The sequence below is a fragment of the Oratosquilla oratoria genome, chromosome 7 (assembly GCF_046742065.1).
Source record: "Oratosquilla oratoria isolate Oo_2021 chromosome 7, ASM4674206v1, whole genome shotgun sequence".
NCBI lineage: Eukaryota > Metazoa > Arthropoda > Malacostraca > Stomatopoda > Squillidae > Oratosquilla > Oratosquilla oratoria.
The window spans coordinates 40049850-40061991 of NC_134783.1; positions in this window are offsets into that span (position 1 = coordinate 40049850).

Sequence of the window (12142 nt, forward strand, 5' to 3'; positions counted from 1 at the left end):
ATATATATATATATATATGAGTGTGTGTGTGTGTGTGTCAAAAATGTATACACATACACATTCAAACTGACACAAACAAAGCAGTGTGACCAAACTTGTAGACAATACAGTATATGGATGAATTCTTGCAAGCCCGAGGCTTAAAATATTATGATCAAGTCAAATAGTATTAGAAATTATTTTCCCCCCTTATTGCCGAGTATACCATAAACATGTGATGCCAAAAGGTTTTTACAATAAATACGAACCTCGACACGTTTACAAAAATGCATATAATGTACTGACGCATACACAACGCACTAACGGAGATGTAACAAGTTAATTCAGGGTATAATTATCGTGGATAAGACCAACCTTTGTGTTGTCTAGACGCTGGTAGTATGTAGCTGGAGTTCTCGGGAGTTCGTTGCGTTGGTTGGCCATCCTGCCAACCAATGATGGCTCACCATTTTCAATGACCAGAGAATCATAAGGGCTTATGGCCGTTTAAAATGAATAAATAAGTAATAAATTGATAAACAGAATAATTAAAGAAGATAAAAAATGTTAATGTTTGGAAGGTTATTGCAACAGACTAGAGATCCTGTGACTCGGACCATGTTGACAGACGCAAGCGTATTGACAAAAATCGACAAAATGTCAAGGGAGAACTTGCTATCCTTTCCCCCAGGCCTGAGGGTATCAAACTGACCTTTGTAAAGGTTAATTCCCACACTAGGATTTCAGGGAGACGGAGAAGTTCATGGTACACCACTGTCGAAATTGCAGATAGTACTCTAATGGCAATTTCCAAAACTCGAAAATTCCTTATATATCATAAAATGCTTGCTGGGATCCAGAAATGTCTATATTTCGGAATTCCAGTATTCTGAATATTGAAAAATTTCTTAAATTTAAGAGATAACAGTACACAAACCCTAAGGATTAAAATCTATTATTTCGAATTTCCCCGGGAGAAGGTGGGTTATAGAAACATTATGAGCCACAGTTTTATGTGACTTTTTCGAAAATGTGATAAAAATTTATGTTATACGACACAAAAAATATATCTATTTTTATTCTTGATGTAAACTGTAAATAGCAGAGTATATTTCTAACAACGACTATGAGAAGTCCATAGAAGTAAATTATGAAATCAATACCCATTGCAATTACTGTTTTTTCATCTGTGCGAGGCGAAGGTTTAGAATTTTCATTCCTACCCCTACTGGGGGGGGGGCTGTGGGGGACGGGGGGGGACACCTTAGAGGTACTGTAGATCACTACTTTCTAACTTAACGTTTCCCTTAGGACCCCCACCAATAAAACTGGTTCCTGTCAACTTAAAGGATTACAAAGTCGGACAATGCCGGCAGGAGACGTTTTGGTCAATATCTAAGTCGGATGCGAAAAATTATAATAATGATAAATAGATTAAATAAACAAATAAATCAATAAATAACTATAACAATGTAAATAATAATAGATAAAATAAATGCATAGGTATAAGTTAAATAATAAACAGGTAAATAGTAAATAAATTGACATAAAACTAATAAAAATATGAGAATCAAGCAAATAATAAACAAACAGACAAATAATAACAAAATAAAATAAATAATATAAAATAAATGACAAGTCATTACAGCCATCTTACTTGTGCTTATCTAAATGATTCTTAAAGCGTCGAAACTCAGTGTCCCTCCTTCGTTTATTTATTCAACTCATTTACCTACTTATTATTTGTTATTGTTATCCTTTTTTACACCTGCCTCCCAACCCTACGAATCCCTTCGCAACATCACTTTCTGATTTGTAACGAGGGGACCAATGACAAAACTGGGGGTAGCGATCCATGTAAAACAATCCTCATTGGTCTATTGTACGACGCAGTGGACATCTTACATCCAAAGTGTGAAAACATTAGCATTGAGACAACCCACAAAAAAGAATAAATAATATATATATATATATAACATATATATTATATATATATATAAATATATATTTTTATATATATATATATTTAGATATAATATATATATATATATATATATATGAGATTATATAATAAGTTTATATATATATATATATATATATACTCTATATATTATATTATATATATATATATATATATATTCTTTTTTGTGGGTTGTCTCAATGCTAATGTTTTCACACTTTGGATGTAAAATGTCCACTGCGTCGTACAATAGACCATTGAGACTTGTTTACATGGATCGCTACCCCCAGTTTGTCATTGTCCCCTCGTTACAAATCAGAAAGTGATGTTGCGAAGGATTCGTAGGGTTGGAAGGCAGGTGTAAAAAGATAACAATAACAAATAATAAGTAGGTAAATGAGTGAATAAATAAACGAAGGAGGGACACTGAGTTCGAAGCTTTAAGAATCATTTAGATAAGCACAGTAAGATGCTGTAATGACTGTCATTTATTTTATATTATTTATTTTATTTATTATTTGTTTGTTTTTGTTTATTATTTGCTTGATTCTCATTTATTAGTTATCTGTCAATTTAGTATTTACTATTTACCTGTTTGTTTTTTAATAAACTATACCTATGCATTTATTTTATCTATTATTATTTACTTTATTATAGATTTATTTATTTGATTTATTTGTTTTATTTATTTACTTATCATTATTATAATTTTTCGCATCCGACCTAGATATGGACCAAAACGTCTCCTGCCGGCATTGTCCGACTTTGTAATCCTTTAAGTTGACAGGAACCAGTTATATTGTGGGGGTCCTAAGGGAAACGTTAGTTAGAAAGTAGTGATCTACAGTACCTCTAAGGTAGGAATGAATATTCTAAACCTTCCCTCGCACAGATGAAAACAGTAATTGCAATGGGTAATTGATTCATAATTTACTTCTATGGACTTCTCATAGTCGTTTGTTAGAAATATACTCTGCTAATTTACATTTACATAAGAATAAATATAGATATATTTTGTATCGTATAACATAAATTTTTATCACATTTTCGAAAAATACACAAAAAACTGATGCCCAAAAAGTTTCTATAGCCCACCAACTCCCCGTGAAATTCGAAATAATAGATTTTAATCCTTAGGGTTGGTGTACTGTTATCTCTAAATTTAAGAAATTTTCAATATTCAGAACTGGAATTCCGAAATATAGACATTTCTGGATCCCAGAAGCATTTTATGATATATAAGGAATTTTCGAGTTTTGGAAATTGCCATTAGAGAACTATCTGCAATTTCGACAGTGGTGTACCATGAACTTCTCCGTCTCCCTGAAATCCTAGTGTGGAATTAACCTTTACAAAGGTCAGTTTGATACCCTCAGGCCTGGGGGAAAGGATAGCAAGTTCTCCCTTGACATTTTGTCGATTTTGTCACTACGCTTGCGTCTGTCAACATGTCAGAGTCACAGATCTCTAGTCTGTTGCAATACCTTCAAACATTAATATTTTTTATCTTCTTTAATTATTCTGTTTATCAATTTATTCCTTATTTATTCATTTTAACGGCCATAAGCCCTATGATTCTCTGGTCATTGAAAATGGTGAGCCATCATTGGTTGGCAGGCGTGGCCAACCAACGCAACGAACTCCCGAGACTCCAGCTCTCATACACCAGCGCTAGTCAACACAAGTTGGTATTATCCACGATATTTAACCCTGATTACTTGTTACATCTCCGTTTGTGTTGCGTCAGTACATTAAATGCATTTTTGTAAACGTGTCGAGTTCGTATTATTGTAAACCTTTTGCATCACATGTTTATGGTATACTCGGCAAAAGAATTCTAATACTATTTGACTTGATCATAATATTTTAAGCCTCGGCTTACAAGAATCATCCATATATTGTCTACAAGTTTGGTCACACCTGCTTTGTTTTGTGTCAGTTTTGAATGTGTTGTAAACATTTTTGACACACACACACACACACACATAATATATATATATATATATATATATTATATATATATATATATATATATATATATATATATATATATATATATATATATATATATATATATAAACTGGAAACCCAGTTGGCAATAGTAACATAGTTCTCAGGTTCTCCCTGGGAGTATTGTTGTCTGTTGCGAATGTGAGGCTCTTTCACGACATGTTAGTAGCTCATTGGAGTGTGTGTGTATTTACCTAGTTGTATTACACAGGAAGGGAGCTATGCTCATGGTGACCCGTTTCTGTATCTCTCAGCATCAAGTTTTTTCTTAAAATCTTGAATAGTGTTTGCACACACTGTTTCTTTGTCTAATTTGTTCCAAATATTTATCACTCTGTGTGGGAAGCTATTTTTTTGTTTTTTTTCAGATCTCTTCTGTAATATCTTTTTTGAGTTTCTTTTCATGTCCTTTTGTTTTTCCATTGTTCCATTGTTCCATTTCAATAAATCATTCTTATCTAAGATTTCCATTCCTTTCATAATTCTATAGATAGTAGGTCTCCTCTTTCCCTTCTCAGTTCCAGAGTTGGTAATTCTAATTGGACAGTCTTTGTTCCTATGTCATTTTGGAAAGAGTTGGTACCAGTTTTGTTATTGCTCTTTGTATTCTTTCTAAAAAAAAAAAAAATTATATTCTTTTTGGTACTGGGTGTCCATAGTGTTGCTGCGTACTCAAATTTTGGTCTTATTTGTGTAATTTTTTTTTTTTCATCATTTCCTCGTCCAAGAAGACAAATGCCAATTTTATTGACCTTAATAAATTGTAAGTTTCTCTGACTATTTTATTAATATGCTTGTCCAGTGTCATGTCTTTGCTGATCATCACTCCAAGGTCTTTTTCTGAGTTTACTTTTTTTACCTCTTCTTCATCCATTTTATAATCTCTCAATATTCTGTTTTTACTTTTTACAAATTCCATTATACTACATTTCTTGATATTGAATTTCATTTCCCACTTTTGAGTCCATTTCCAGATCTTGTCCAAGTCTTGTAACGAGTTGCAATCCTTCTCTGCTCTTACTTTCTTTAGTATTTTTGCGTCATCTGCAAAGAAATTCATATAACACTACTCCTTCATCCATGTCATTAATGCATGTGACAAACATGATTGGGGCCAGTACTGATCCCTGCAGGACACCACTTATCATTTCTTCCCAATTTGAGAATTTATCTCTAATTACCATTCTCATTTTCCTCCCAATAATTTTCCTCTGATGCCACCTATTGACTCTATTTTCCTTATTAGTTTCTTGTGTGGTACATTATCAAATGCCTTTTGTAGGTCCAGAAAGGCAGTCTGCCCAACCATCTCTCTCTTGCATTATATTTATTAATCTCAAGTAGAAGCAGATCAAATTTGTTGACATGATCTTCCTTGTCTGAATCTAAATTTATTTGGATTCAATATAGTTTTTCCTCCAAATGTTTAACCCATCTATTTTTGATGACCTCTTCTCAAATTTTTGCTACTGTGCTTGTCAGGGAGACCGGTCTGTAATTTGATGGATCTTCCTTGTTTCCTCCCTTATAAATTGGTACAATGTTTGCATTCTTCCAGTCCTGTGGCACCTTTCCTTCTTGAAGTAAGCATTTAATTATATTGTATATTTTATCTGTTAATTCTTTCAGTATCCAATTTGCAATTCCGTCTGGGACCATGCGATTTTCTGACGTCAAGGGTTTTTGGTTTTGGTCCACTGATTTCCTTCTGTTTTACAATTATTTCTTTCATTGAGGGGGATATCTCTCTATTTCCTCACAGTTAGGTGAGCTTTCTATTGTGAATACTGATTTGAAGTGGTTGTTCATAATTTCAGCCATTTTCAGTTCTTCTGTATATTCGTATTTACCTTGGCACAACTTTTCTTTTTCTTGTTTATTCTTCAGTTTGCCATTTACATACATGTAAAATATTTTGGGTTCTTCATTGCATTTTTCTAATATTTTTGTTTCATAGTTTCTCTTTTCATCTCTGCAAATGTACAATCAAACTAAGAAATGATTATGTAAAAATATTACATAATCATTTTCTTAGTTTGATGTACATTTGCCATTTGCACGTTTTCGTATTTTTTCCATTTCCTCCAAGCTTTGTCTCTTTTATCCTTAGCCTTACTACATTTTTTGTTGTACCAGCTTTTTATGTATGTTCGTTCCCTTTTTTGTTGTGGTGTGTCTATTACCTAGTTGTATTTTACAGGAAGGGGAGCTATGCTCATGGTGTCCCATTTTCATATCTCATTTTATCTAGACTGTTTTTAAATTCGTGTATTGTTTTTGCACACACCACTTTCTCATCTAACTTGTTCCAAACATATGTTACCCTGTGGGAGAGTAGGGAGTGGTTATGTGATTGATATTTTGACACAGCCCAGAGGGATTTCTCCCAGTCTTCCCTATTTTCCACATGAGATGGCGAGGGGGTCACCAATGAGTGAAGTGGCCTTGCTGTAGATATACTGTGTCTTGCTAAAATTCCTTCTGACCCAGGCAGTGGGCTGGATACAGGGATGACCATTCATCCACAAGGAGCTAAAATGAGAGAGAGGAAGGGGTGGTGGGATGGGGAAGTGGGTGCATAGGGGAAGTATAAGAAGAAGTTGAGAGAGGAGTGGGAGGGAGTGAAGGATAGAGTAAAACTAGGATTGGAGGAGGAATGGGGATTGGTTCAAAGAGGGAGTAATAAGGTGTGCAAAGATTGTGTGTGGAACAAGGAGGGCAGGAGGAAATAGAAGGAGGGGTAGCGAGTGGTGGAATGAGGACACAAAAAAGGGTGTGGGAAGAGAAGCAGGCTTTCATAAATTGATTACAAATTAGGAATGAGGGAATCATATGAAAGGTACAAAGTAAAGAGAAGTAAAGCCTAAGATAAAGGAGGGCAAAGAGGAGAGTAGATGTGAAATGGGATAAGAGTATGACAGACAATTTTGAAAGTAATAAAAAATACTCTGGAAAGAAATTAAGAGAGGAAGAGGAGGTGAATCAAGTAGAGAAGAAAAGGTAAAAGGTGCAGAAGGAGAGATGATAATGGAAGACAAGGCAGTGAGAGGAAGGTGGGCAGTATTTTAGGGAGTTGCTAAATGTGAAGGAGGATAGGAGGGAAAGGTAGTTGCAGTGGGAAGCGCTAAGAAAAATTACCGTGATGAGTGAGGAAAATGGAGGAGAAATAAGGAGATGAAGTGGAAGACAGCTGTTAACCCTTTCGTTACTGACCCATCAACCTTACATAAACAAACGTTTCAAACCATTCCACGAATGGCTGGAGCCTTATGTTTGTAAACACAGACACTTGCCACCACGTGGGTAGAAATAACCCAGAAACAGAGGCCTTGAGAGCCCTCAATACACACAGCTTATAACTGTGACACGTGTGTGTCACGGGGAGCACCCTCGGTTCCTGGAGGGTGCACTCAGCCGTGACACGCAGGTGTCACAAAACACACATCCGGTACTCAAGGGGTTAAGATGATGAAAGCAGGTAAGGCACCTGGTCTGGATAGATGCCATGCAGAATGTCTAAAAAAAGGAGATACAGTGATGGTGGACTGGCTGGTGAAGTTATTTAATGTTTGTTTAAGAGAGGGTAGAGGGCTGGAGAAGTACCTATATAGTTCCACTTTACCAGTGAAAAGGGGAGTGTAGTAGTTTTAGAGTGATCAGTTTAAGTGTAGTTGGGAAGGCTTATGGGAGGGTTTTGATTGAGAGGACCAGGGGGAGTAATTGGTGAAGAAGAGTGTGGGTTTAGGACAGGTAGGGGTTGTGTAGATCAGATTTTTGTGATAAGACATGTGAGAAAGCTTAAGGAAAAGGTAAGGATGTTTTTGGGCCTTTATGTATTTGGAAAAGGCTTATGACAGGGTAGAGAGGAAGGCACTGTGAGAGGTATTGCAGATATATGGGATAAGAGGAAAGCTGTTAAGAGCAGTGAAGAGGTTTTAACAAGAGTAGTAGAGCTTGTGTTAGGATTAGAAATGGAGTGAATGAGTGGTTTGAGGTAAAAAAGGGACTTTGTCAGGGATGTGTTATGTTGCTTTGGTTGTTCAAAATATACATGGATGGGGTGGTGCGAGAGGTGAATGCAAGGTTAGTGGGTCAGGGACTGGAGATGGTTAACGAAAATGGAGAAAAGTGGGAGATAAACCAGTTGTTGTTTGCTGATGACACTGCACTTTTTGGCAGGATCAGGGGAGGATTGAAGTTAATGGCAGTGTTTGAGAAGGTGTGAAAGAAGGAAGTTGGAGATAAATGTGGGTAAAAGTAAGGTAATGAGATGTACAAGGGGAGAAATTGGCAGCAGACTGGAAGTGAGTATTAATGGAAAGACTGGAGGAACTGGATAGTTTTAGATATTTGGGTGTGATTGTGGATGGAATGGGTGGGGTGGGGGTGGAGGTAGAATGTAAGATAGAAGTGAGTAAATGCCTTGGGGGATTTAAAAAGTGTAATGAGAAAATAGACATTTGGGAATGGAATTGCTAAGAGGAGATTTGTATGAAGGAGTGATTGTGGCTGACAGCACTGCATGGGGCAGAAACATGGAACATAAGAGAGGAGTTTGAATGTGTTTGAGATGAAATGCCTGAGAAGTATGATAGGGGTTACTAGGGTGGATAGAGTGAGAATTGAGGTGAGGAGAACTGGGGTGGAAAAGGAGCTGGGAGATAGGGTTGATGAAAGAGTATTGGGATGGTTTGGAAAGAATGAGTGAAGAAAGATTAGTAAAATGGGAGTGGAAGGCAGAGGTGGAAGGAGTGAACATGTAGGGGGTGACCTACAATGAGATGGAAGAATGGGGTAAAAGGGGCATTAGGAAAGAGGGGAATGTCTGTGGAGGAAGGACAGGAGAGGACAGATAGGGTGAATGGAGAGTGGTTGTGTGTGGATGATGCTGATGCATGACGGAGTGGGTGGGGGATAGGGGCGAGGGAGTATGTGTGAAAAATAAATTGACACAGCCCGAAGGAATTTCTCCCCGTCTTCTTTTGTGCATGAGGGGACGGAGAGGGCAGGTCGCTGATTTAATGAAGTGACCTTGCTGTGGATGTGCTGTGTCTTGTGACACTGCTTCTGACCCAGGGCAGTGAACAAGATGCTGGGATGACCTGTCATCCAGGAGGTGCCAAGATAAGAGGGTGGGGAGTGGAGTATGTAGGGGATGGAAGGGGTGGGAGTGGTTTTTATGCCTTTGTTGTTTGGCTACCTCCCTTATAAGGGGAAAAAAGCCTTCAGTATTGTATATATGTATGTATGGTTATGTCCCTTATAAGGGAGAAAAAGCCCTTAGTATACAGACAGCTCATTAGAAGGGAGTAGCTGCCAGAATTTAGTTCTCCTTATGTGAAAAAATGGAAACTGAGTGATGTCTTGACTTGATCCCAAGACAGTGTTGATGGACACTGAAGATGAGCAAGGAGGGGTTTTCACTCTAATGCCCATCCTATGGGCCACATAGCAATAATGGGATTAAAAAAAATATATATATTTTTCAAAATCGTTGACATTTATTCTTTAATTTTGTAATTAGCTTTACTCTTAGAGTTTAAAGTCTTAAAAATTTATGCTTTCCATCAAAATACACTATGTTCACGAAACTGAGGATATCAAGAGATCTATCATTTGCTTGCACCATTCTTCCTTCTGAAGTACACGACACTTTTCGTTCATTAACATTATTAACAATTCTTACCATACAATAGTCTTGGCAGTATAATAAAAATGCAGTGCAGTTTGCAAACAATGACAACTTCTGCCATAAACAATGACTTTATCGATATTATACAAAGGCTAGTTCTGTTGGCTCAACTCACACCTAAAGGAATCGTAGCATGATGTAATGCCTCGAGTTTATATGATTATTTATACTCTATGCCTTGCAACAGCAACAATCTACAATTTACTTACTAAAAACTCATGAGATTATTTTTTGTACTTTTCAAATGAGAGATCACGTATGCAAATAACTCAAACACTCATTGTAAATGTACTTAAGCATAGGCTGTAGAAAGGTTAACACATGACCTTTCTTACAAGTTAAGATAAACATGGTAACTTATATAATGGCAAATGCAGGTCCTGATCTCTACATGCTGCCATTACAAAAGGTTAAAATGATTCTGTGCTTGAAAAAAACAAAAACTGGGAAAAAAAAAAAAGAAATCATACATTTTCCAGTCCCACAACCATATTCCAACTCATTCTCATCATTGCCAGACTTTAACAACTCTTGACTTCCACTTTCAAGAAACAGGGTTCTTATACACTAAGAAATGTTATGTGGCAGATTAAGTAATACTTTGCTTTGTGCATCTCACCAAGCATTCTTTGTTTTTAAAGCTTCACATACTAATGACAGATCCTTCTATCATCTATCCATCACTGTTTCCAATAATATGCCATGATCATGTTCCAAAAACGTAAACTAAATAAATTATAAAACAATATACAATCAATTAACTGTTGCCTCAAGTTATGCTGACTGGAAACCCACGGTCTCTCAGCAGCTGGCAATGGCCTCTGGGCCAACCCATAGATCTCTCCTGAAAGAAATTTTGGACTGATGTTTGCACTGTGTTATTGTGGGACTGTTTTTATGTCACCAGCTTAAAACAACTGAAGGAGGGGGAGCAGTCACTGGTTTTCAGCTCTCCTTGTATTTACAAGAGGAGGAAATACAGACAAAGTTAATAAAGAGATCTTGGGCCCAGTCTAAAGACTGAATGCCAGCACCTCCGAAAGGAAGGCAGGAAGTTGACAGGATCTGAAGATGAGCAGCAGGGAGACCACTCTCTGTTGTCCTTCTCATGGGACCACCTCGTTCAGGTACCTGTCATCAGTCCCAATAAAATACAATGTACAGGGTAACAGGAAACAGATCTACACTATATCTAGTTAGCACAGGTTTTACAAATTCAAGGACAGGCCACAGCCTTCACAGGAGTTGGGATGGGGAGGTGACACATTATATGCAACATCCAAACACTAAAGCTCTCTTGTTCTTTATCATAGATGATACTTCACACCCTTTTTAGGGGCTGTCATGCACCCTTTTCCTTGTTCATCTTCTTTCAAGGAAGCATGAGACATAAAAGCACTTCTACTTTCATTACAAATGCTGATAAAACTATCCTAAAAAGGTGGGATCATAATGCAATCTTAATGAATGCATTTCAATTTAATTCACAAACGTCTTCTAAATCTCACCGATGAAAAATAGGGAGTATCCAGATTATGCTATTTAGTTTTTCTTATAAGCATTAAAGCTGTAATAATAAATCCTGGCACTTGTTCAAAGTACAAAAAGGCATACCCATTACTGGCATAAAAACTAATGCAGAATGTAACTGCAGCTGTACGTTCAAATGCAATGAAATGAACATCAAGTAAAAAGATATGTACTCCTCTGTATTTTTGTACCTTCTTTTCTTGGAAGAATGACACCTTACTGAAACTTCTATCACAAATATCTAATCCTATCATCATTATCATCAGCATCTCAATCTTATCATAGAATGATTACAAAAATAAAATAAGCAAATCACAAAAAGATCATTGTGACACTACAAATAGTTAAATTTGCTTGTTTGTGTGGCCCCTGTGTAGAATGTATTAACTTCCTTTACATTCCATTTCCACTTTGTATGTCTAAGCTCTACTTAACTTGTTCCCTTGCCTCCAGTGGCTTAAATGCACAATGACTAGCAGTTAGAATTTCGTAATTAAGAGATAATGTCCTTGAGCAATAAATTATAATAAATGGTTTACCTTATGCTAGCATATTAATAAAAAGTGAACAGAAATGCAAAATCATATTCATACTTGATAAAACAGAAAATAAAGGCATTTGCAAAGCAATAATTTCTGAAATGATATAGAGAACTAGTATCTAAAAGCCTATTACTCACATTCTGGCTACAAAACTGACATTGGGAGAATATTGTTCTGAATACTGAAAAAATGGGAGCAAATCCCAACCAATAAAACAGGAAATATTATTACAAACAAAATATTTTTACTATGGTAGTGAAACTTGGTATTAAAAAACCTTTCACAATTACACTGCCCATGTAACTGTGTAAGTAAAGTTCACTTTAGTTTTAGGCACATAGGGAAATATCATTCCAAGAGTATGGAAAAAAAAATAGGGGGCAGTGCACAATCTTTAAAATCTAGTATGCAATGTGACAACTTGTTCAA